This window comes from Ranitomeya imitator, chromosome 2, assembly GCF_032444005.1.
Source record: "Ranitomeya imitator isolate aRanImi1 chromosome 2, aRanImi1.pri, whole genome shotgun sequence".
Classification (NCBI taxonomy): domain Eukaryota; kingdom Metazoa; phylum Chordata; class Amphibia; order Anura; family Dendrobatidae; genus Ranitomeya; species Ranitomeya imitator.
Genome location: NC_091283.1, coordinates 395,212,902 through 395,238,757, shown reverse-complemented (window position 1 = coordinate 395,238,757; position 25,856 = coordinate 395,212,902). Strand labels below are relative to the sequence as shown.

The 25,856-nt window shown below is 43.7% G+C and overlaps 1 protein-coding gene across 2 annotated transcripts in view; it reads right to left on the bottom strand.

Moving 5' to 3' along the window:
• Window positions 1-22,314, bottom strand: part of LOC138667041 (oocyte zinc finger protein XlCOF8.4-like) — a 102,424-nt gene extending 80,110 nt beyond the window's left edge. For both annotated transcript variants that reach the window (XM_069755295.1, XM_069755294.1), the window contains exon 1: window positions 22,268-22,314. The gene's annotated coding sequence lies outside the window, so the exon portion shown is untranslated. The remainder of the gene's footprint in view (window positions 1-22,267) is intronic.
• Between the last annotated feature and the right edge of the window lie 3,542 nt (window positions 22,315-25,856).

Genomic DNA, 25,856 nt, shown 5'->3' with positions numbered 1-25,856 from the left:
AGTGCGCTTAGGACAATCAGAAATAGCATGAGTGGAATCACCACAGTAGAAACACAGACCATTCAGACGTCTGTGTTCTTGCCGTTCAACTCTGGTCATAGTCCTATCGCACTGCATAGGCTCAGGTTTAATCTTAGACAATACCGCCAAATGGTGCACAGATTTACGCTCGAGCAAGCGTCGACCGATCTGAATGGCCAAAGACATAGACTCATTCAAACCAGCAGGCATAGGAAAACCCACCATGACATCCTTAAGAGCCTCAGAGAGACCCTTTCTGAACAAAGCTGCCAGTGCAGATTCATTCCACAGAGTGAGTACAGACCACTTCCTAAATTTCTGACAATACACTTCTATATCATCCTGACCCTGGCACAAAGCCAGCAAATTTTTCTCAGCCTGATCCACTGAATTAGGCTCATCGTAAAGCAATCCGAGCGCCAGGAAAAACGCATTTACATTACTCAATGCAGGGTCTCCTGGCGCAAGAGAAAATGCCCAGTCCTGAGGGTCGCCGCGCAAAAAAGAAATAATAATCAAAACCTGTTGAATAGGATTACCAGAAGAATGAGGTTTCAAGGCCAGAAATAGTTTACAATTATTTTTGAAATTAAGAAACTTAGTTCTATCACCAAAAAACAAATCAGGAATAGGAATTCTTGGTTCTAACATAGATTTCTGATCAATAGTATCTTGAATCCTTTGTACATTTGTAACGAGATTATCCATTGAAGAGCACAGACCCTGAATATCCATGTCCACACCTGTGTCCTGAAACACCCAAATGTCTAGGGGAAAAAAAAGACTGAACACAGAGCTGAGAAAAAAAAATGATGTCAGAACTTCTTTTTTCCCTCTATTGAGAATCATTAGGTTGGCTTCTTGTACTGTTATGAAGGCAATCCAGTAACACAGTGTGCCAGCAGTCAGAGCACATGCAGTGATCTGACAATAACCCAAAAACAATAGAACGAGCTCTGAGACGTGGAATCTCTGTAGACCGCAATACCTGAACCTATCCTAAGCACAACTAAAGGCAGCTGTGGATTGCGCCTGTCACTACCTATGCAACTCGGCACAGCCTGAGGAGCTGACTAGCCTGAAGATAGAAAAACAAGCCTGACTTGCCTCAGAGAAATACCCCAAAGGAAAAGGCAGCCCCCCACATATAATCACTGTTAGCAAGATGAAAAGACAAACGTAGGGATGAAATAGATTCAGCAAAGTGAGGCCCGATATTCTAGATAGAGCGAGGATAGCAAAGAGAACTTTGCAGTCTACAAAAAACCCTAAAGCAAAAAACCACGCAAAGGGGGCAAAAAGACCCACCGTGCCGAACTAACGGCACGGCGGTGCACCCTTTGCGTCTCAGAGCTTCCAGCAAAAACGAATAGACAAGCTGGACAGAAAAAGTAGCAACAAAAGCAAAGAAACACTTATCTAAGCAGAGCAGCAGGCCACAGGAAAGATCCAGAAGCTCAGGTCCAACACTGGAACATTGACAAGGAGCAAGGAAGACAGAATCAGGTGGAGTTAAATAACAAAGCAGCCAACGAGCTCACCAGAACACCTGAGGGAGGAAGCTCAGAAGCTGCAGTACCACTTGTGACCACAGGAGTGAATTCAGCCACAGAATTCACAACAGATAAGTTCCTTGGGGGGTCCAGTTTCCAAAATGGGGTCACTTGTTGGGGAGCTCCAATGTTTAAGCACACAGGGTCTCTCCAAACGCGACATGGTGTCTGCTAACGATGGAGATAATTTTTCATTCAAAAAGTCAAATGGCGCTCCTTCCCTTCCGAGCCTTACCATGTGCCCAAACAGTGGTTTACCCCCACATGTGAGGTATCGGTGTGCTCAGGAGAAATTGCCAAACAAATTTTAGGATCCATTTTATCCTGTTGTCCATGTGAAAATGAAAAAATTGAGGCTAAAAGAATTTTTTTTGTGAAAAAATAGTACTTTTTCATTTTTACGGATCAATTTGTGAAGCAGCTGGGGGTTTAAAGGGCTCACTATGCATCTAGATAAGTTCCTTGGGGCGTCTAGTTTCCAAAATGGGGTCACTTGTGGGGGAGCTCCAATTTTTAGGCACACGGGGGCTCTCCAAACTTGACATGGTGTCCGCTAAAGAGTGCAGCCAATTTTTCATTCAAAAAGTCAAATGGCGCTCCTTCCCTTCCAAGCCCTGCCGTGCGCCCAAACAGTGGTTTACCCCCACATATGAGGTATCAGCGTACTCAGGACAAATTGGACAACAACTTTCGTGGTTCAGTTTCTCCTTTTACCATTGGGAAAATACAAAAATTGTTGCTGAAAAATCATTTTTGTGACTAAAAAGTTAAATGTTCATTTTTTCCTTCCATGTTGCTTCTGCTGCTGTGAAGCACCTGAAGGGTTAATAAACTTCTTGAATGTGGTTTTGAGTACCTTGAGGGGTGCAGTTTTTAGAATGGTGTCACTTTTAGGTATTTTCAGCCATATAGACCCCTCAAACTGACTTTAAATGTGAGGTGGTCCCTAAAAAAAATGGTTTTGTAAATTTCATTGTAAAAATGAGAAATCGCTGGTCAAATTTTAACCCTTATAACTTCCTAGCAAAAAAAAATTTTGTTTCCAAAATTGTGCTGATGTAAAGTAGACGTGTGGGAAATGTTATTTATTAACTATTTTGTGTCACATACCTCTCTGGTTTAACAGAATAAAAATTCAAAATGTGAAAATTGCGAAATTTTCAAAATTTTCGCCAAATTTCCGTTTTTATCACAAATAAACACAGAATTTATTGACCTAAATTTACCACTAACATGAAGCCCAATATATCACGAAAAAACAATCTCAGAACCGCTAGGATCCATTGAAGCGTTCCTGAGTTATTACCTCATAAAGGGACACTGGTCAGAATTGCAAAAAACGGCAAGGTCTTTGAGGTCAAAATAGGCTGGGTCATGAAGGGGTTAATGACCTTGCCGTTTTTTGCAATTCTGACCAGTGTCCCTTTATGAGGTAATAACTCGGGAACACTTCAACGGATCGTAACGGTTCTGAGATTGATCTTTTCGTGACATATTGGGCTTCATGTTAGTGGTAAATTTAGGTCAATAATTTTGCATTTATTTGTGAAAAAAATGGAAATTTGGCTAAAATTTTGAAAATTTTGCAATTTTCAAATTTAGAATTTTTATTCTGTTAAACCAGAGAGTTGTGTGACACAAAATAGTTAATAAATAACATTTCCCACATGTCTACTTTACATCAGCACAATTTTGGAAACAAAATTTTTTTTTACTAAGAAGTTATAAGGGTTAAAATTTGACCAGCGATTTCTCATTTTTACAACGAAATTTACAAAACCATTTTTTTTTAGACCACCCCACATTTGAAGTTTGAGGGGTCTGTATGGCTGAAAATGTTGCAGAGTGCGTCTTCTTGCAGTCACCGCTGTACTTAGGAAAGCTTCAATTAGCAAGATATCTTGAGTAAACAGTATTTACTTCATACTGGATAAACATGAGATACAATTCAGTGTCACACAGTCCGTGCACTGAAGACAACACATTCATGAAGAAAAGCAAAACCGAAAGTAAGTAAACAACCAACCACTGAGAGCTTCCCTCCCCATTTTACAGCAAGTATATAACTTTACACACTATCGCCATCTGCTGTCTGGTTAGTATAAAGTCCTCCTTTCACTTATAATAAGTCCCAATCTGTTGCATATGCCAACACCCTTTCTCAACAGTAAGGACTTATTCAATCAAACCCAACTTTTTTATTAGTCTCTGATGTTTATCAGCATTCAACGCCTTCGTGAAAATGTCTGCTGTCATTTCTTCAGTAGGACAGTACTCTAACTTCAAGACTCCTTGTTCCTGATGATCTCTCAAGAAATGATATTTCACATCAATATGCTTGGTTCTTGGATTGACTCTTTCCATCTGAGCAAGAACAAGACATCCTTGATTGTCCTCTTTTAGTTTTGTTGGTGCCAACTGTGGTTGTCCTAATTCTGTCAACAATTGTCTTAACCACAGTACTTCTTGACTCGCATGTGCTGCTGCAACATATTCTGCTTCTGTTGAAGATAGTGTCACAATTGACTGTTTCTTACTTGTCCAACTTATTGGTCCACCTGAGAGGAAAAAAATATGTCCACTGGTAGATCTTCTGTCAGTTGGATCTCCAGCCCAATCTGCATCAACATATCCTGTTAAAATGCAATCATCGCTTGTGGGTAATTTCAGCTTAACATTGCTAGTTCCTTTCAAATAACGCATCACTCTCTTCACGGCATTCCAATCAGCTTTATTTGGTTTTGATACCTTTCTACTCAGGATTCCTACTGCTGCTGCGATGTCTGGTCTTGTAATGGTCGCTAGATACAGTAGTTTTCCTATTGCTGTTCTGTATTCTTCATTATTTGGTAGCATATTTTGTTCACTGTTCATCTCTTTGAGATAATTAGTTTCCATTGGAGACTTTACTGTTTTTGCATCCTTTAATCCAAATTTTTCTGTTATGTCTTGAATCATGTGATTTTGATTCAGTAGGAAACTTCCATCTTCTTCTCTTTCTACTTGTATTCCTAGGTATTGTTTTACATTTCCCAAGTCTTTGATTTCGAAATGTTGCTTCAGGATTTTTAGAATGTTTTCGTTATCCCTTTCTTGTTCAAAACAAATCAAAATGTCGTCTACATATATGAGTATGTAAATCCATCTATTAATCAGCCTTTTTGTGTATAAGCATGGATCAGTTTTGCTTCTTTGAAATTTTTCATTTGTAAGTACTTCCGTGATTTTGTCATTCCACGCTTTAGCTGCTTGCTTTAAACCATATATGCTTTTCTGTAGTTTACAAACTTTGTTTTTTGTTTGGATTTCTTTCATCTTTGAATCCTGGAGGTTGTTCCATATAAATGTCTTCTGTTAATCTCCATTCAGAAAAGCTGTCTTTACATCCAGATGTCTCAGTTGCATCTGTTTCATTGCTGCAACTGTAAGTAAAGTTCTTATTGTAGTGTGTTTGACAACTGGAGCAAATGTTTCATCATAGTCTTCTCCATATTTTTGAGAATACCCTTTAGCTACGAGTCTTGCTCGGTATCTTTCAGCTGTGCCATCTGTTTGGTATTTAACTTTAAAAATCCATTTACATCCTATGGTTTTTCTTCCTTCTGGTAAATCTGTCAGTGTCCATGTATTTGAATCTTGCATGGATTTAATTTCTGTTTCTGTTGCTTCTATCCATTTATTAGCTTCTTCTACAGGCAGTTTAGATATTTCTTTCCAAGAAGTAGGCTCATAGATTTTTCTTGTGTTTGTCTTGTATGAGAGACGTTTTGGTGGTTTTCCTTTGTTCACTCTCATTGAACGTCTTGGTTCTGTGTCTGTTTGTAGTTGTGATTCTTCACTTTCAGTATTTTGTTCTTCATTAACTTCTGCTTCTTTCTCATCAGATATTTCTTCAGTTGTGTCATTATTGGTTTTCTCATTTTTTGTTTCAACTGAAATCATAATGTCTTCATTCAAATCTTCAATGAATGTCACACTGTTACTCACCGTAACTCTGTCTGTTTTGGGATCTAGGATTCTGTATCCTTTGCAATTTTCACTATATCCAACAAATATTCCTTCCATGGATCTGTTTTGAAGTTTGGAACGTTTTTCTGTTGGAATGAATATGAAAACTTTACATCCAAAAGCTTTTAAATGATTGACACTTGGTTTCATACCTTGCCACAGTTCATATGGAGTTTTCGTCAGTTTTCTGGAAAAAAGTCTGTTCTGTAGATAAGTAGCTGTCATTGCTGCCTCACCCCAATATTTCTCTGGTAGTTTGGAATCCGTCAGCATACATCTTATCATCTCTATTAGAGTTCTGTTTTTTCTTTCTGCTACTCCATTTTGTTCAGGTGTGTATGGAACAGTTTTCTGGTGTTCTATCCCATTTTGTCTTAAGTAGTCTATTCTGTGACTTGTAAATTCACCTCCATTATCACTTCTGATGACAATTGGCTTCCTTTGAAATTTGTTACTTGATCTTGTTACATAGTCTACAAGTTTATCAAAAACTTCACTTTTGTTTTTAATTAAGTATGTGACTGTGTATCTTGAGTAATCATCTATAAAAGTCAACATGTATCTATTGCCTCCTGATGTAGTCACTTTCATGGGTCCACATAAGTCAGTATGCACCAAATCAAGTGGTCTTTCGCTTTTCATCTCACTTTCTTTTGGAATAGATATCCTTGTGGCTTTGGATTTTATACAACAATCACATCTTATGGTAATTGAGCAATCTGATATCTTTAAATCTTTTGTCAATTCTTTTCTCTGTAGTTCCCTTATACTGTCAGGGTGTCTATGTCCTAGACGTCTATGCCACATGTGAATACAGTTTTTGTGATCATGTGTACATACCTTCATCTGTTCCTTTGTTGTGTCAAAATGATATAATTGTTCATCTGCCTTGACTTTGGTTATCACCTTGTTTCCTGCAATAATTGCACACTCATTGTCTTTGAATTTCACTGTAAGTCCTTTTGCTGTTAAACGTTTCACAGATAATAATCCGCCTTCCAATTTTGGAACATACAACACATCTTGTACAAGTATCTTTGAATCTTGCCCGAACTTGTTTGAACAATTTAGCATACCTTGTCCGATACCTTCTGCGGTTATTTTGCTTCCATCTGCGAGATAAATGGCTTCTTTCTTATCTAAATCAAGATCAGTAAAGAAATTCTTGTCACTTGTCATATGACTCGTTGCTCCTGAATCAATAAACCAACCAAGTGATGATTTCTTGTCTGTTACTTCAAATGTGCCATTCCAATTATTCTCACATGAATTGGAAATTGTGTTTTTTACTTTCTCTGTATGCTTTTTATGTTGTAATTTTTGTTGTTCTGCTTTCCATATGGTACAGTCTTTCTTTAAATGACCTTTTTTCATACATCTGAAGCATTCTCTTGTCTCTTTATTATAGGGTTTTTGGAATTCTGTAGCTTTAAGAGCGTTTTCACTGTCCTTTTCAGTAGAAGAATCATTTCTTTGTTCTTTTCTTCTCTGATATTCATCTATTAGTCTTGTTTTCACAAAATCTAATGTAATGTCAGTTTCTGGTCTCGTCTCAAGGGCATTTATCAAGGCTGTATACGAATCTGGTAAACTGCACAACAATATAGCTGCTACATGACTTTCTTTAATATCTTCACCAATAGATCTTAGCTGTGATATCACTTCCATCATTGAGAATATGTGCTTCTGCATATCGTCATTTGCACTCAATCTCATACTGTACAGCTTTCTTAATAAAAACAACTTGTGATTCAAGCTAGGTCTTTCATACAGTTTTCTTAATGCTTCCCACATTCCCTTAGCTGTTTCTTCATTTCTTATATGTATTAATTGAGCATCATCCACTAATAAGCTAATGGTGGCTCTAGCTTTTATATCCTTCTTATCCCATGTCTGATTATCTTGATCTGGTCTAGCTGTAACAATTACTTCCCATAGATCATCCTTAGATAACAACATCTCTACTTTGAATTTCCATAACTGATAATTTTCACTATTCAGTTTAGCTACTGTAAATTTCAGTTCTGTGGTACTCATCATCTTTATATAGTCTTACTTGTTTAGAGAGTTGTACTGAAGATATTCTCCTGTATGTCCTGTGAATTCTCTGCAATTATATACAGCTCCTGGGATGCTGAATTCCTCTGTCACTCTGTATCTGGATTTAGTTCCTTCTGTTTACAGAGCTTATCTGTGTGCTCCGTTATCTGGGCTATAAACCAGGATCCTTCTGCCTGAGCTTGTAGTGCAGACCTGTAGTGTCTGGGGTGCCGGGGTTATCTGGGCCCATAACCTGTTGCAGAGTGCGTCTTCTTGCAGTCACCGCTGTACTTAGGAAAGCTTCAATCAGCAAGATATCTTGAGTAAACAGTATTTACTTCATACTGGATAAACATGAGATACAATTCAGTGTCACACAGTCCGTGCACTGAAGACAACACATTCATGAAGAAAAGCAAAACCGAAAGTAAGTAAACAACCAACCACTGAGAGCTTCCCTCCCCATATTACAGCAAGTATATAACTTTACACACTAGTGCCATCTGCTGTCTGGTTAGTATAAAGTCCTCCTTTCACTTATAATAAGTCCCAATCTGTTGCATATGCCAACAGAAAATACCCAAAAGTGACACCATTCTAAAAACTGCACCCCTCAAGGTACTCAAAACCACATTCAAGAAGTTTATTAACCCTTCAGGTACTTCACAGCAGCAGAAGCAACATGGAAGGAAAAAATAAACATTTAAATTTTTAGTCACAAAAATTATGTTTTAGCAACAATTTTTTTTATTTTCCCAAGGGTAAAAAGAGAAACTGGACCCCAAACGTTATTGTACTATTTGTCCTGAGTACGCCGATACCTCATATGTGGGGGGGGGGGAACCACTGTCTGGTCGCACGACAGGGCTATGAAGGGAAGGAGCGCCATTTGACTTTTTCAATGAAAAATTGGCTCCAATCTTTAGCGGACACCATGTCGCGTTTGGAGAGCCCCTGTGTGCCTAAACATTGTAGCTCCCCCACAAGTGACCCCATTTTGGAAACTAGACCCCCCAAGGAACTTATCTAGATATGTGGTGAGCACTTTGAACCCCCAAGTGCTTCACAGCAGTTTACAACGCAGAGCCGTGAAAATAAAAAAGAATTTTTCTTTCCTCAAAAATGATGTTTTAGCAAGCAATTTTTTATTTTCACAAGGGTAACAGGAGAAATTAGACCCCAATAGTTGTTGCCCAGTTTGTCCTGAGTACACTGATACCCCATATGTGGGGGTAAACCACTGTTTGGGCACACGTCGGGGCTCGGAAGGGAAGTAGTGACTTTTGAAATGCAGACTTTGATGGAATGGTCTGCGGGCGTCACGTTGCATTTGCAGAGCTCCTGATGTGCCTAAACAGTAGAAACCCCACACAAGTGACCCCATTTTGGAAACTAGACCCCCCAAGGAACTTATCTAGATGTGTGGTGAGCACTTTCAACCCCCAAGTGCTTCACAGAAGTTTATAACGCAGAGCCGTGAAAATAAAAAATAATTTTTCTTTCCTCAAAAATTATGTTTTAGCAAGCAATTTTTTTTATTTTCGCAACTGTAACAGGAGAAATTGGACAACAATAGTTGTTGCCCAGTTTGTCCTGAGTATGCTGGTACCCCATATGTGGGGGTAAACCACTGTTTGGGCGCACATCGGGGCTCGGAAGGGAGGGAGCACCATTTGACTTTTTGAACGCAAGATTGGCTGGAATCAATGGTGGCGCCATGTTGCGTTTGGAGACCCCTGATGTGCCTAAACAGTGGAAACCCCTCAATTCTAACTCCAACACTAACCCCAACACACCCCTAACCCTTATCCCAACTGTAGCCATAACCCTAATCACAACCCTAACCCCAACACACCCGTAACCCTAATCCCAACCATAACCATAATCCTAACCCTAATCCCAACCCTAACCCTAATCCCAACCCTAACCACAACTTTAAACCCAACACACCCCTAACCCTATCCATAACCCTAACAAGCCTAATCTTAACCCTATTTCCAACCCTAGCCCTAATTCCAACCCTAACTCTAATTCCAACCCTAACCCTAAGGCTATTTGCCCACGTTGCGGATTCGTGAGAGATTTTTCTGCACGATTTTTGAAAAATCCGCAGGTAAAAGGCACTGCGTTTTACCTGCGGATTTACAGCGGATTTCCAGTGTTTTTTTGTGCGGATTTCACCTGCAGATTCCTATTGAGGAACAGGTGTAAAACGCTTCGGAATCCGCACAAAATTGATATGCTGCAGAAAATACAACGCAGCGTTTCCGCGCGGTATTTTCCGCGCGGTATTTTCCGTACGATGGGCAAAGCGGATTTGGTTTTCCATAGGTTTACATGGTACTCTAAACCTGATGGAAAACTGCTACGAATTCGCAGAGGCCAATCCGCTGCGGATCCGCGACCAATCTGCTGCAGATCCGTGGCCATTCCATTGCGGATCTGCAGCCAAATCTGCACCGTGTGCACATACCCTAACCCTAGCCCTAACCCTAGTTCTAACCCTAACCCTAGTGGAAAAAAAAATATATATATTTTCTTTATTTTATTATTGTCCCTACCTATGGGGGTGATAAAGGGGGGGGGTCATTTACTATTTTTTTATTTTGATCACAGTGATCAAAATATACCTGGAACGAATCTGCCGGCCGGCTGATTTGGCGGGCGCACTGCGCATGCGCCCGCCATTTTGGAAGATGGCGGCGCCCATGGAGAAGACGGACGGACACCGGGAGGCTCGGTATGTGGGGGGGGGAGGTCAGAGTATGGGGGGATCGGAGGATGGGGGGTGGCATCGGAGCACGGGGGGAGCGGGCAGGGGGATGGGGGAGCAGACAGGATGACGGAGCGGAGCACAGGGTTTCCAGCCATGGCCGATGATATTGCAGCATCGGCCATGGCTGGATTGTAATATTTCACCAGTTTTTATAGGTGAAATATTACAAATCGCTTTGACTGGCAGTTTCACTTTCAACAGCCAATCAGAGCCATCGTAGCCACGGGGGGGAGAGGGGTGAAGATCTGTCCCTGCAGATCTGGTAAAATTGAAGTTAACCCTTTCACCCGATCTGCAGGGACTCGATCCCTCCATGAGGCCACATAGGCGTCACAGGTTGGATTGGCACCGACTTTCATGACGCCTACATGGCGTCAAAGGTCGGGAAGTGGTTAACTGATACACCCGTTCATACTTCACTCTACAATACACACATGGTTAAATAAAGAGATAAAGAAAACACAATGAGACTGGTATTGTGAATCAAAAACAATTTTTACTAACAGAAATAAAAAAAAATTCAATTTTTTTTAAAAAAAAGGAAAAATGATTAATTAAAAATGATTAATTACTTTTGGGGTCTGTGGGAGGAAGTAACATGGTGGACCAGGGGGGGATTTCAGGATGTGATGGTAGGTTAGGAGTGGTTGGGGAAGTTGTTACAGGGGAAGTGTAAGACAATTGGAGGATTGGGTCAGACACATTGGGGGAAGAGGACACGTTAGGAGTGGAAAACAAGTTGGAAGGGATTGACACATTGGAAGGGAAAGAACGAAGCGAAGGTTAGGAGACACTAGAAAACACAGACACATTAGGAGGTGAGGGTTGAAGGGGTACAGGTAATATTTTTTTCCCATTTTTTCTCCTCTGAGACTTGGTTTTTGTGTGGGCTGCTGCACTTGGCATGATCGTGGAACAGGATGGCTTGGCTGCTGCACTCGGCATGATTGTGGAGCAGGACAGCTGGGCTGCTACACTCGGCTGCGTGGTGGTGGAAGTGGATGGCTGGGCTGCTGCACTCAGCTGCACAGTGAAGCTGGGTATTCTAGGCAATGTTGTAATGTCCAGCGGTGGTGGTGGTGTTAGATAAGTCCCTTGGTGAGTCGGTGCTGGCGGATTCTGCCACAGCTGCTATCCTGGAGCTTGTTGCCCTATAGGGAAAGAACTTTGTGCCTGCTGCTGATATCGGGACCGCTGCATGACCTTGGTATAAGCATCATGACAGGCCTTCATTGCAAACAGCTGGAGATCAGGACTAGTGATTTCAGTCATGCCCCGTTCTATAGTGGAAAAATAATGTTGCACCGGTCTATTAAGGTCGCCTTCCAGGCGGTCAAGGCGTTTGTGGACTTCCTGTAAGAGTGTGTTCCATCCTATCCACAAACGCCATCATCCCAGCCTGGAAGACCGAGCTTAAGTGAATAAACTCGGGCATGACCGACCTCTCCCAAGCCCTCTGCCACTGCCGAGCAGACCCAAGTAAAGTAGTGGCAGAGGGCTGGGAGAGGGGAAAACCAGAAGTACCAGCTTCCTGTTCCCCAGCATGTGAAGCCTTCCTGGTTGCTAAATCGCTGGTGGATGATTGGGATGGTGTCGATTCGTTGGCTGGTTGATGAGGGGCAGCTCCAACAGAGGAAGATCCAGGTTCTACAGTGCTGCTCCAGATTCTGTGTGGAAATTAAATAGAACAGGATTATTACAAAAAAGAATAAATTAAATAATAGTGAAAGACAACACAAAAGATATTCACGTTCGCTGAGAAAGCGCTGGCCTCAGAAAAGAAAGCTCTTTATGATATTTGTATTTTCTTAGTTTTCGCGCTGCACCACTTCGAACCTGAATCTACTCGCTCATGTCCTTATTGAAGCGATCCTTCATCGAACGCCAACAAACTTTTATTCTCTTCTTTGTGAAGAGGAAGAAAAAACAATTGTTAAAAGACAGCAAAATTTACAGAAAAACAGAGGCGGACAAAATAGCTATACTTACCAAAATCTTTTCTGTTTTTTGTCGTTACATGGTCCCAATCATCCAGTAGCGATCTGGCCACTTCGTCTCTGAGTCTTCGGATCAAGATTGAGTCGGAATGATTCCGATCATGGGGGTCCCACAACGCTGCTTGGTCTTGCACTGCTTGAATCAGTTGGTCATTATCTACAGGGCTGCCACTAGGAATTTCAGGGCCCCATACTGGCAAAATTTTCAGGGCCCCCTTAAGACTCCGCCCAGGCTCCACCCCATCCCCGCCTCCACCCCTCGAACTGTCCACAGCCCCACCGCTGTCTCTTGGCAAAACTCCACTTCTCACAAATCACACATTAACAGTTCCCATCACCAGATCAAACACATAGCCAGCAGCTTTTGTTTTGGCCAAAAGGTTTTCTTAATCTGAGACGACAACAAGGTAGACTCTTTTGGCCGGGCCCTACTCTAATCTATTAAACATTTGTTAAAATATGCAATACAATTTAGGTGTATTTTTATTTATTTTTCAATTTTTCAAATGACCAATAATATCACATACAAGGGACAAATACCACAACACCATGACCAGACACCATATTATCACCACATAGTAAGGAACAAATACCGCCACACCATGTGCAGACCACATATACCACCACAGTGACTGAACAATATCACATACAAGGGACAAATACCACCGCAGCATGTCCAGACCATATATTACCATCACATGGTGACCAACTACATACAAGGAACAAATACCAACACAACATGAACAGACCACATATTACCACCACACAGTGACCGAATAATAGCACATACAAGGAACAAATACCGCTACACCATGGCCGGACAACATATTACCACCACATTGTGACTGAATCGTACAATACTGATCATTATTTTTATACTATCACCATAAGTGTCATTATACACAGGAGATCTGTACTTAGTATGCAGTGTGTACAGGTAATACAGTGGTCACCGATGCCATCATACACAGGAGCTCTTTACATAGTGTCAGTGTACAGGTAATATAGGGATCACCAGTGACATTATACACAGGAGCTCTGTATATAGGGTACAGTGTACATATAATACAGTGATCACTAGTGACATTATACACAGGAGCTCTGTATATAGTGTATAGTGTACAGATAATATAGTGATCACCAGAGACATTATACACAGGAGCTCTGTATACAGTATACAGTGTATGGTGTCAGTCTCAAGGTAACATACTCACCAGTGACGTCTCTAGCTAAAGTCCTTCATCTTTGCGTTTCTTTTTAATCCAGCGCAGACCGCTATCACTTCTTTCTGCCAGGACTCGTCTCTGCATAAAATAACATAGTTATCTAGAGCACCGCTTCCAGAGCACATTCCCCATTTTTTCCCTTTCTTCTACACTACACATCTGACTACAGACATTCACCCACCATTAATATATAATTGGTTATTATGCAACCCACCATTCCAAATATAAATTATAATCCGCCACTGTGCCCCCACTATCTGTATATAGCCACTTTCCCCATGTAATATATAAATTAATTAGCCCCTGTATTCTTTCTCCCAATTTATTACCAGTCACTTTATCCTCAACGACCCCCACTATTTACGTCCCGCTCTAACCCAGGGGTGTCAAACTGCATTCCTCGAGGGCTGCAAACAGGTCATGTTTTCAGGATTTCCTTGTACTGCACAGGTAATAATTTAATCACCTACACACATAATGATTGCAGCACCTTGTGCAATGCTAAGGAAATCTTGAAAACACGCATGGTTTGAGGCCCTCGAGGAATGCAGTTTGACACCCCTGCTCTAACCCTTCCCCCAATTCATTATAGTTACATGCCCCTTCTGCCTCAATTCATTGACATGTCTTCTCTCTCTCCCACCCTCTCTTCATTAATAATTATCAATTGCTCTTCCCCACCCTCAAAATTCAATATTTGTTCTCCCTACCTTCAATACACCATTTGCTCTTCCCACCCCCACCTTCAATTCAATTGCTGTCCAGGTCCCTCACACTCACTTCATGTGCAGTCCCCATCACCCCCACTTCATCATTTAGTCCCCTATCATCATTTAGTCCCCTATCCCCCGCCACTTCATCTGCAGTCCCCCTTACTTCATCATTTGCAGCCCCCTATCATTTCATCATGTGCAGAACCCCCTCAAACACACTTCATCATCTGCAGTCCCTATCACTCCCACATCATTTCCTGCCCCCATCACCCCCACATCATCATTTGCAGTCCCCATCACCCCACATCATCATTTGCAGTTCCCATCACCCCCACATCATTTGCAGTCCCCATCACCCCCACATCATTTGCAGTCCCCATCACCCCACATCATCCTTTGCAGTCCGCCCACATCATTTGCAGTCCCCATCACCCCCACATCATCATTTGCAGTCCCCATCACCCCCACATCATCATTTGCAGTCCCCATCACCCCCACATCATTTGCAGTCCCCCCACATCATTTGCAGTCCCCATCACCCCCACATCATCATTTGCAGTCCCCATCAACCCCACATCATTTGCAGTCCCCATCACCCCCACATCATTTGCAGTCCCCAACACCCACACATCATTTGCAGTCTCCATCACCCCCACATCATTTGCAGTCCCCATCACCCTCAAATCATCATTTGCAGTCCCCATCACCCCCACATCATCATTTGCAGTCCCCATCACCCCCACATCATTTGCAGTCCCCATCACCCCCACATCATTTGCAGTCCCCAACACCCACACATCATTTGCAGTCTCCATCACCCCCACATCATTTGCAGTCCCCATCACCCTCACATCATCATTTGCAGTCCCCATCACCCCCACATCATCATTTGCAGTCCCCATCACCCCCACATCATTTGCAGTCCCCATCACCCCCACATCATTTGCAGTTCCCCCACATCATTTGCAGTCCCCCCACATCATTTGAGATCCCCAACCCCCATATCATCATTTGCAGTCCCCATCACCCCCACATCATCATTTGCAGTTCCCCCACATCATTTGCAGTCCCCATCACCCCCATATCATCATTTGCAGTCCACATCACCCCCACATCATCATTTGCAGTCTCCCCACATCATTTGCAGTCCCCATCACCCCCACATCATTTGCAGTCCCCATCACCCCCACATCATGATTTGCAGTCCCCCCACATCATTTGCAGTCCCCATCACCCCCACATCATCATTTGCAGTCCCCATCACCCCCACATCATTTGCAGTCCCCATCACCCCCACATCATTTGCAGTCTCCATCACCCCCACATCATTTGCAGTCCCCATCACCCTCACATCATCATTTGCAGTCCCCATCACCCCCACATCATCATTTGCAGTCCCCATCACCCCCACATCATTTGCAGTCCCCATCACCCCCACATCATTTGCAGTTCCCCCACATCATTTGCAGTCCCCCCACATCATTTGAGATCCCCAACCCCCATATCATCATTTGCAGTCCCCATCACCCCCACATCATCATTTGCAGTTCCCCCACATCATTTGCAGTCCCCATCACCCCCATATCATCATTTGCAGTCCACATCACCCCCACATCATCATTTGCAGTCTCCCCACATCATTTGCAGTCCCCATCACCCCCACATCATTTGCAGTCCCCATCACCCCCACATCATGATTTGCAGTCCCCCCACATCATTTGCAGTCCCCATCACCCCCACATCATCATTTGCAGTCCCCATCACCCCCACATCATTTGCAGTCCCCATCACCCCCACATCATTTGCAGTCCCCATCACCCACACATCATTTGCAGTCTCCATCACCCCCACATCATTTGCAGTCCCCATCACCCTCACATCATCATTTGCAGTCCCCATCACCCCCACATCATCATTTGCAGTTCCCCCACATCATTTGCAGTCCCCATCACCCCCATATCATTTGCAGTCCACATCACCCCCACATCATCATTTGCAGTCTCCCCACATCATTTGCAGTCCCCATCACCCCCACATCATTTGCAGTCCCCATCACCCCCACATCATGATTTGCAGTCCCCCCACATCATTTGCAGTCCCCATCACCCCCACATCATCATTTGCAGTCCCCATCACCCCCACATCATTTGCAGTCCCCATCACCCCCACATCATTTGCAGTCCCCATCACCCACACATCATTTGCAGTCTCCATCACCCCCACATCATTTGCAGTCCCCATCACCCTCACATCATCATTTGCAGTCCCCATCACCCCCACATCATCATTTGCAGTCCCCATCACCCCCACATCATTTGCAGTCCCCATCACCCCCACATCATTTGCAGTCCCCATCACCCCCACATCATCATTTGCAGTCCCCCCACATCATTTGCAGTCCCCCCACATCATTTGCAGTCCCCATCACCCCCACATCATCATTTGCAGTTCCCCCACATCATTTGCAGTCCCCCCACATCATTTGCAGTCCCCATCACCCCCATATCATCATTTGCAGTCCACATCACCCCCACATCATCATTTGCAGTCCCCCCACATCATTTGCAGTCCCCATCACCCCCACATCATCATTTGCAGTCTCCCCACATCATTTGCAGTCCCCATCACCCCCACATCATTTGCAGTCCCCATCACCCCCACATCATGATTTGCAGTCCCCCCACATCATTTGCAGTCCCCATCACCCCCACATCATCATTTGCAGTCCTCATCACCCCCACATCATCATTTGCAGTCCCCCCACATCATTTGCAGTCCCCATCACCCCCACATCATTATTTGCAGTCCCCATCACCCCACATCATCATTTGCAGTCCCCATCACCCCCACATCATCATTTGCAGTCCCCATCACTCCCACATCATTTGCAGTCCCCATCACCCCCACATCATCATTTGCAGTCCCCCCACATCATTTGCAGTCCCCCCACATCATTTGCAGTCCCCATCACCCCCACATCATTTGCAGTCCCCATCACCCCCACATCATCATTTGCAGTCCCCCCACATCATTTGCAGTCCCCCCACATCATTTGCAGTCCCCCCACATCATTTGCAGTCCCCATCACCCCCACATCATTTGCAGTCCCCATCACCCCCACATCATCATTTGCAGTCCCCATCACCCCACATCGTCATTTGCAGTCCCCATCACCCCCACATCATTTGCAGTCCACATCACCCCCACATCATCATTTGCAGTCCCCCCACATCATTTGCAGTCCACCCACATCATTTGCAGTCCCCCCACATCATTTGCAGTCCCCATCACCTCCACATCATTTGCAGTCCCCCCACATCATTTGCAGTCCCCCAACATCATTTGCAGTCCCCATCACCCCCACATCATTTGCAGTCCCCATCACCTCCACATCATCATTTGCAGTCCCCATCACCCCACATCATCATTTGCAGTCCCCATCACCCCCACCTCATTTGCAGTCCCCATCACCCCCACATCATCATTTGCAGTCCCCCCACATCATTTGCAATCCCCCCACATCATTTGCAGTCCCCATAACCCCCACATCATTTGCAGTCCCCATCACCCCCACATCATTTGCAGTCCCCATCACCCCCATATCATCATTTGCAGTCCCCATCACCCCCACATCATTTGCAGTCCCCATCACCCCCACATCATTTGCAGTCCCCATCACCCCCATATCATCATTTGCAGTCCCCATCACCCCCACATCATTTGCAGTTCCAATCACCCCATATCATCATTTGCAGTTCCCATCACCCCCACATCATCATTTGCAGTCCCCTATCCCCCTTCACTTCATCTGCAGTCCCCCTTACATCATTTGCAGCCCCCTATAATTTCATCATGTGCAGTACTCCCTAAAACACACTAAATCATCTGCAGTCTCACTCCCCCCACCTCACCTATTTAAAAAAACAAAAATGTTTTTTTATACTTACCTCAGTCGTTCCCGGGGCGTCTAGTGTTTCCAGCAGTGAAGCAGCAGCTAGAATGTATGGGCTGCTGAGAGGACCTGACAGGAGCCCCTACATTCTAGCACATTCACTACTGAGACTGCTAGAATGTATGGGCTGTAGTCAGGACCTGCAGGGAGCCCATACATTCTAGCTACAGCCGAGCAGGAGCTGCGCAGCCGACTAGGTGAGACGGCCGTGCACAGCGCCAAAACGGCTCCCGGGCCCCAGCGCCGACGTGTGTGCTGCAGTGCACAGTATTTTAGTGCATGATGGGGCCCGATCAGTAGAAGCACAACAGTGGGGCCCCGGATCTGCGGGCCCCTATGTGTACTGCTGCAGACCGGACCCCATACAGCAGTAACGGCTGTAATGCCCTGATGGCGGCCCTGATTATCTATGTCACGTTGTGGAACCTATAGATGAAATACCAAAAAAGAATTTGTTAGTAAAAATGACAACAAATTCAATAACAACTCTAATAAAGGATACTTACACCTCGTCTTTCCTCCTCAGCAACTTGAGGCCGACGACCCTGGGAAGAATCACTTCCACTTGACTGCTCCTGCTCTTCAAAAGTGTCAGGTACCTGTAAAGAAAATACATGACTTTACACATGTCTAGTATTGGCAGTCAATACATACCAATCAGTAAATCAAATGTGATTACATAATCCGTGTCATGCCCACTTTCAGAACCTTCAGTGGACGACATGTTGAGTAGGCAGCAATCATGTGAAACACTAGAGAGAAAAAAAAAGACAAATGTAACTTGTTCAATGCAAAACACAATTTAGCCAAAAAAAAGGACACATACTTACATTACAGACAGTAGTCCAAGCACATAGCAGGCACCACACAACAGGAACCGCAGCACAGCACCAGGAAGGACTGAAGAACAGCACCAGAACATCAGCACCGGGACCAAGAGAGCAGCACCAGCACCAAGAGAGCAGCACCAGCACCAGCACCAAGACAGCAGCACCTAATCTACAAGGAATGGAAAAAAAAATTCTGTACACAGTACAGAGTGCAAAGACAGACATTTTCAAAGCTTCTCTACTTACAAAGACGGCAGCACGGGGACTAAGACAGCAGCACCAGGAACAAGACGGCAGCAATGGGACCAATACAGCGGCACCGGGACCAAGACGGAGGCATTGGGACCAAGATAGAGGCACTTAATCTGCAAGTAATGTAAAAAAAAAATCTGTACGAAGTACAGAGTGCAAAGACGGAAAGACATTTTCACATCTTCTATACTTACATATAGACGGCACCACTGGGACCAAGACAGAGGCACTGGGACCAAGACAGAGGCACCGGGATCAAGACAGAGGCATCGGGATCAAGACAGAGGCACCGGGATCAAGACAGAGGCACTGGGACCAAGGCAGCGGCATCGGGATGGCAGCAACAAACAGTCTAGAAGCAACAGAAAAAAACATAAGTACAGAGTACAGAATGCAGTGAGAGACAGACAGACCTTTTCAAAGCTTCTATACTTACATCCTGAGTCTTCTGCCTTCTTCCAAAGTCCTGTGGCCGCATCAAGAGTCTTGAGAGTAATGGACTTCCTGTATCCAGGCCCCCTTTTATACAGCAATTTTCAGGTGGTTACATTATTTCCAAGGCAAAATTAGTCAGAAGTATGCATGCGTATCGAACGGAAGCATACACATGTCCTTGCATAACCATGTGTTCCCATAGACAGTAATGCGTTTTTTTACGCAATCAACCGCAATCTTACGCATGCGGACCATTTCGCAATTTTTGCCGCTACAAAAAATGCAACATGTTGCGTTCAGCGGAACCCGCCGCTTACCTCCAAACAAAGCTTGCGTACGCATCCGCAATTGAACGCATGCAAAAACATGTCACTGTGTACACAATGTTAAAGATTTGTATGCCTGATGCATGCGGATCGTACGCTGCGCACACAGATGCAAATGTGAACCCGGCCTAACAGTGGTATCCACTGGCAATAACCACACTTAAATGATACTATCGCACAGGCGTGTGCCCATGAGAGGCTTTTATCCACTAGGCTCATGTCCAGTTGGACAGGATCTTGCCCATGGACCAATCGGAGCTGCGACATCACCAGAGCAGCTGACGTCCATCCACCAATAGAAGTACGCCACATCACGGGCATGCTCAGTAAGGTGATTTCTGGACTTAGAGTCCAGAGCGTCAGGTCCCCGCTGCTTATGGCTTACTATAGACTTGGCTGAAGAGCCAGCAGTAACCAAGCAAACACCACGAGCCTGAGCAAGACACTGAGACCACGTCTATGCTCAGCAGCACCCATAGCAGCTGAAGCTGAATGGGAGACTGCAGAGGCAGATAAGGCTTGGGATCTATCCTGTGCAGCGGGACAATCCCAACGCCTAACACATGGCACCCTCAAATCATTCCAGCAAAATGTGCACTACAATATGGTGCTCCTTCCCTTCTGAGCTTTGCACTGTGCCTTAAAAGTAGTTTTCAACCACATATGCAGTATTGGCACAGCCAGAAGAAATTGCATTGCATATTTTGTGGTCCATTCTCCTATTATCCCTTCTGAAAATTTGAAGCCAAAGTAACATTTTAGTAGGAAAAATCGTAATTTTCCATTGACTCAGCCCAACATTATACAATTCCGTGGATAGTTTGAGCGTTAAAAATGCTCACTACACTGCTAGATTAATTTCTCAAGATGTGTAGTTTCCAAATTGGGGTCACTTTTGGGGGTTTCTGCTGTTCTGGCATGTTAGGGTCATTCACAATCTGTTCCAGCCAAAATTGGAGTCTAGGATTCAATTGGCTTATTCCCTTCCGAGGTCTGCTGTGTGCCCAAACAGTAGTTTTCCACCACATATGGGGTATCTGTGTACTCAGGATAAATTGAACCACAAATTGTATGGTTACTTTTGCAACATTTTTGTGGGAAAAGTGTATTTGTTCATTTTCACAGCTCAAATGATATAAAATTCTGTGAAGCACTTGTGGGATCAATGTGCTCATCACACCTCTAGTTACGTTCATGAGGGATATAGTTTTCAAAATGAGGTCACTTTTTTTTTTCACTGTTTAGGCACATCAGGGGCTCTGCAAACGCAACATTGTGTCTGCTAATTATTCCAACCAATTTTGCGTTCCAAAAATCAATTGGTGCTCCTTCCCTTCCTTGCGCCAAAGCAGTAGTTTTCCACCACATACAAGGTATCGCCGTACTCAGGAGAAACTGCAAACAAATTTTAGGGTCCAATATCTCCAGCTACCTTTGTGAAAATAAAAAAAATTGGAGCTAAAGTGAAATTTTTGTGAAAAAAATTAAATGTTCATTTTTTCCTTCCACATTTAAAAAATTCCTATGAAGCACCTGAAGGGTTAATAAACCTCTTGTTGAATGTGGTTTTGATGATCTTGCGGGGTGCATTTTTTAGAATGGTGTCACTTTTGGGCATTTTCTGTCATATAGGCCTCTCAAAGTCTCTTCAAATGTGATGTGGTCCCTACAAAAATGGTTTTGTAAATTTTGTTGGAAAAATGAGAAATCGCTGTGAAACATTATTTATTAACTATTTTGTGTGACAACTCTCTGGTTTAAGGGCATAAAAATTAAAAATTTGAAAATCGCTAAACTTTTGACACATTTCTGATATTTTCACAAATAAATAAATAATAAAGTTATATTGAATAAATTTTACAACTATCATGAAGTACAGTATGTAATAAGAAAACAGTCTCAGAATCAGCGGGATCCGTTAACGTTTTCCAGAGTTATTACCTCATAAAATGAAATACATTTAGGACTTGTGTGTGAATCTGATGGAGTTTTAGGTCAAATTAATTCATAAATATTTCTAAAGAGTTCCCGACCTTTCAGGCTCCGCTGTATATTCTAGGGGTCAGAGAGACCCCGACCTTCAGCCCATTAGGGTTTAGTCCTGTTCCCCCATCACACACTCCCTGCTCCCTCATTACCTGTCACCAGTGCAGACGTCGTCTCTCACATGGAGCAAAATGGAGACTGGCTCCTCCCCTCCATGGGACTGATCACATGACTGTGACATCATCACAGGTCCTGGAAGCACCGAACAGTCATACAGTGGGGAAAATGAGTATTTGATACACTGCCGATTTTACAAGTTTTCCCACCTACAAAGAATCGAGAGGTCTGTAATGTGTATCGTAGGTACACTTCAATTGTGAGAGGCAGAATCTAAAAAAAATGCAGAAAATCACATTGTGTGATTCTTACATAATTAATTTGCATTTTGTTGCATGAAATACGTACTTGATAAAACAGAAAAGCAGAACTTAATATTTGGTACAGAAACCTTTGTTTGCAATTACAGAGGTCAGACATTTCCTGCAGTTCTTGGCCACGTTTGCACACACTGCAGCAGGGATTTTGGCCCACTCCTCCATAAAGATCGTATCCAGATCTTTCAGGTTTCAGGGCTGTCGCCGCTGGGCAACATTGAGTTTCAGCTCCCTCCAAAGATTTTCTATTGGGTTCAGGTCTGGAGACTGGCTAGGCCACTCCATGACCTTGAAATGTTTCTTACGGAGCCACTCTTTTCTTGTCCAGGCTGTGTGTTTCAGGTCATTGTCATGTTGGAAGACCCAGCCACAACCCATCGTCAATGCTCTTACTGAAGGAAGGAGGTTGTTGTCCAAAATCTCGCTGTACATAAACCCATCTATCTTCCCTTCAATTCGGTGCTGTCATCCTGTCCCCTTTGCGGAAAAGCACCCACGAAGTACGATGTTTCCCTACCATTCTTCAGGGTTGGGATGGTGTTCTTGAGGTTGTCCTCATCCTTCTTCCTCCAAACACGAGTGGAGTTCATACCAAAAACTTCTATTTAGATCTCATCTGACCACATGACATTCTCCCATGCCTCCTCTGGATCATTCAGATAGTCTTTGATGAACTTCACATGTGCTGGCGTGAGCAGGCTTAGAGTGTTACTAACAGTAATGTTTGAGATTGTGGTCCCAGTTCTCTTCAGGTCATTGACCAGGTCCTCCCATGTAGTTCTGGGCTGATTCCTGACCTTTATCAGAATCATCATTACCCCACGAGGTGATATCTTGTATAGAGCCCCAGACAAAGGAAGATTGACAGTCATCTTGTGTTTCTTACATTTTCTAATAATTGCGCCAAAAGTTGTTGCATTGCCACCAAGCTGCTTACCTATTGTCCTGTAGCCCATCCCAACCTTGTGCAGGTCTACAATTTTGTCCCTGGTGTCCTTAGACAGCTCTTTGGTCTTGGCCATGGTGGAGAGATTGGAATGTGATAGATTGCGTGGACAGGTGTTTTTTTACAGGTAACGAGTTGAAACAGGTGTAATTAATACAGGTAATGAGTGCAGAGTAGGAGGCTTATAAAAGAAAAACTAACAGGTCTGTGAGAGCCAGAATTCTTGCTGGGTGGTAGGTGATCAAATACTTATTTCATGCAATAAAATGCAATCTAATTATTTAAAAATCATACAATGTGATTTTCTGTGTTTTTTTTTTTTCATTTTTAGTTTCTGTCTCTCACAGTTGAGGTGTACCTATGATAAAAATTACAGACTTCTCCATTCTTTATGGGTGGGAAAACTTGAAAAATTGTCAGTATATCAAATACTTATTTTCCCCACTCCTGCCAAGTATATGATAGTGTTTGTTATTTTTAAATAAATTTGCAAACCATTGTGCATTTTTAGTTCAAATAAAGGACTTTATTCTGGGTGTCTTTTACAGACAATAAGACTATGAAAATAAGACTATGGGGTTAGTAATGTATAGGTGTCTTGTAGATGCCTATCCATTACTGTTATGAACAGGTGATTCAGAACCACAATGGACCTAGTGGTTAAGAGCACACAAAGTGACCTGATAGTTACTAACATAGGACGAGCTCTGAGACGTGGGAACTCTGCTGACCGCAATCCCTAATCCTATCATACCACACTAAAGGTAGCCATGGAGCGCTCCTGACCAGACCTAGGCGCCTCGGGCACAGCCTGAGAAACTAGCTAGCCCTGAAGATAGAAAAATAAGCCTACCTTGCCTCAGAGCGTCTCAGAGCTTCCAGCAAGCAAGAAAAACCAATATAGCAAGCTGGACAGAAAAAATAGCAAACAAAAGTAACACAAGCAAAACTTAGCTTATGCAGGGCAGACAGGCCACAAGAACGATCCAGGAGAGAGCAAGACCAATACTGGAACATTGACTGGAGGCCAGGAACAAAGAACTAGGTGGAGTTAAATTGAGCAGCACCTAACGACTTAACCTCGTCACCTGAGGAAGGAAACTCAGAAGCCGCAGCCCCACTCACATCCACCAGAGGAAGCTCATAGACAGAACAAGCCGAAGTACCACTCATGACCACAGGAGGGAGCTTGACCACAGAATTCACAACACATTACTAACTGTTAGGCTTGATGTCACCAGAAAATACAATGATGATATCAACCTCACGAATATGAGCCTCACTTGCCACCGCCACGGGGCAAGTGGGAAGAGCTGGGCAATGTGCCACAATTGGCACATCTAATAGATGTGCCTTTTCTGGGGTGGCTGCAGGCTGCTATTTTTAGGCTGGGGGGTCAATATCCTCGACTACTTTTCAGCCTGAGAATACCAGCTTTAGATTGTCCGGATGCCAAAAATGGGAGGACCAAACATTGTTTTTTTAAATTATTTACTTAAATAATTAAAAAAAACGGCATGGGGACCCATCTATTCTTGATAGCCAGCCCTGATTAAGCTGACAGCTGAAGGTCTTGGATAGTAATCCGGTTTAACACACGAAAATCTAACAAGCAACACAGGTCCCCATCTTTCTTCTTAATAAAGAAGAACACCGCCGCTATGAGCAAAGAGGAGGGTCTGATATGTCCCTTAGCAAAACTTTCAGAGATGTAATCCTTCATGTAATACAAAGAAAATGATTTGCAGACACACAGTACATAAGAAAATTGTATCATGTGAGGGTAACCACTATAAGGGTTAAAGGGAACCTTTCACCCCCAAAATCGAAGGTGAGCTAAGCCCACCAGCATCAAGGGCTTATCAACAGCATTCTGGAATGCTGTAGATAAGCCCCTGATATATCCTAAAAGATGAGAAAAAGAGGTTAGATTATACTCACCCAGGGGCGGTCCCGGTCGTGGTCCGGCACCTCCTATCTTCATCAGATGATATCCTCGTCTTGTCTTCGCGCTGCGGCTTCGGCGCAGGCGTACTTTGTCTGCCCTGTAGAGGGCAGAGCAAAGTACTGCAGTGCGCAGGCGCCGGGCCTCTCTGACCTTTCCGGGGCCTGCACACTGCAGTACTTTGCTCTGCCCTCAACAGGGCAGACAAAGTACGCCTGCGCCAGAGCCGCAGCGTGAAGACAAGAAGAGGACGTCATCATAAGAAGATGTGAGGCCCCGAACCGTGACGTCCATCGTACCAGGACCGCTCCTGGGTGAGTATAATCTAACCTCTTTCTCATCTTTTAGGATACATTGGGGGCTTATCTACAGCATTCCAGAATCCTGTAGATAAGCCCCTGATGCTGGTGGGCTTC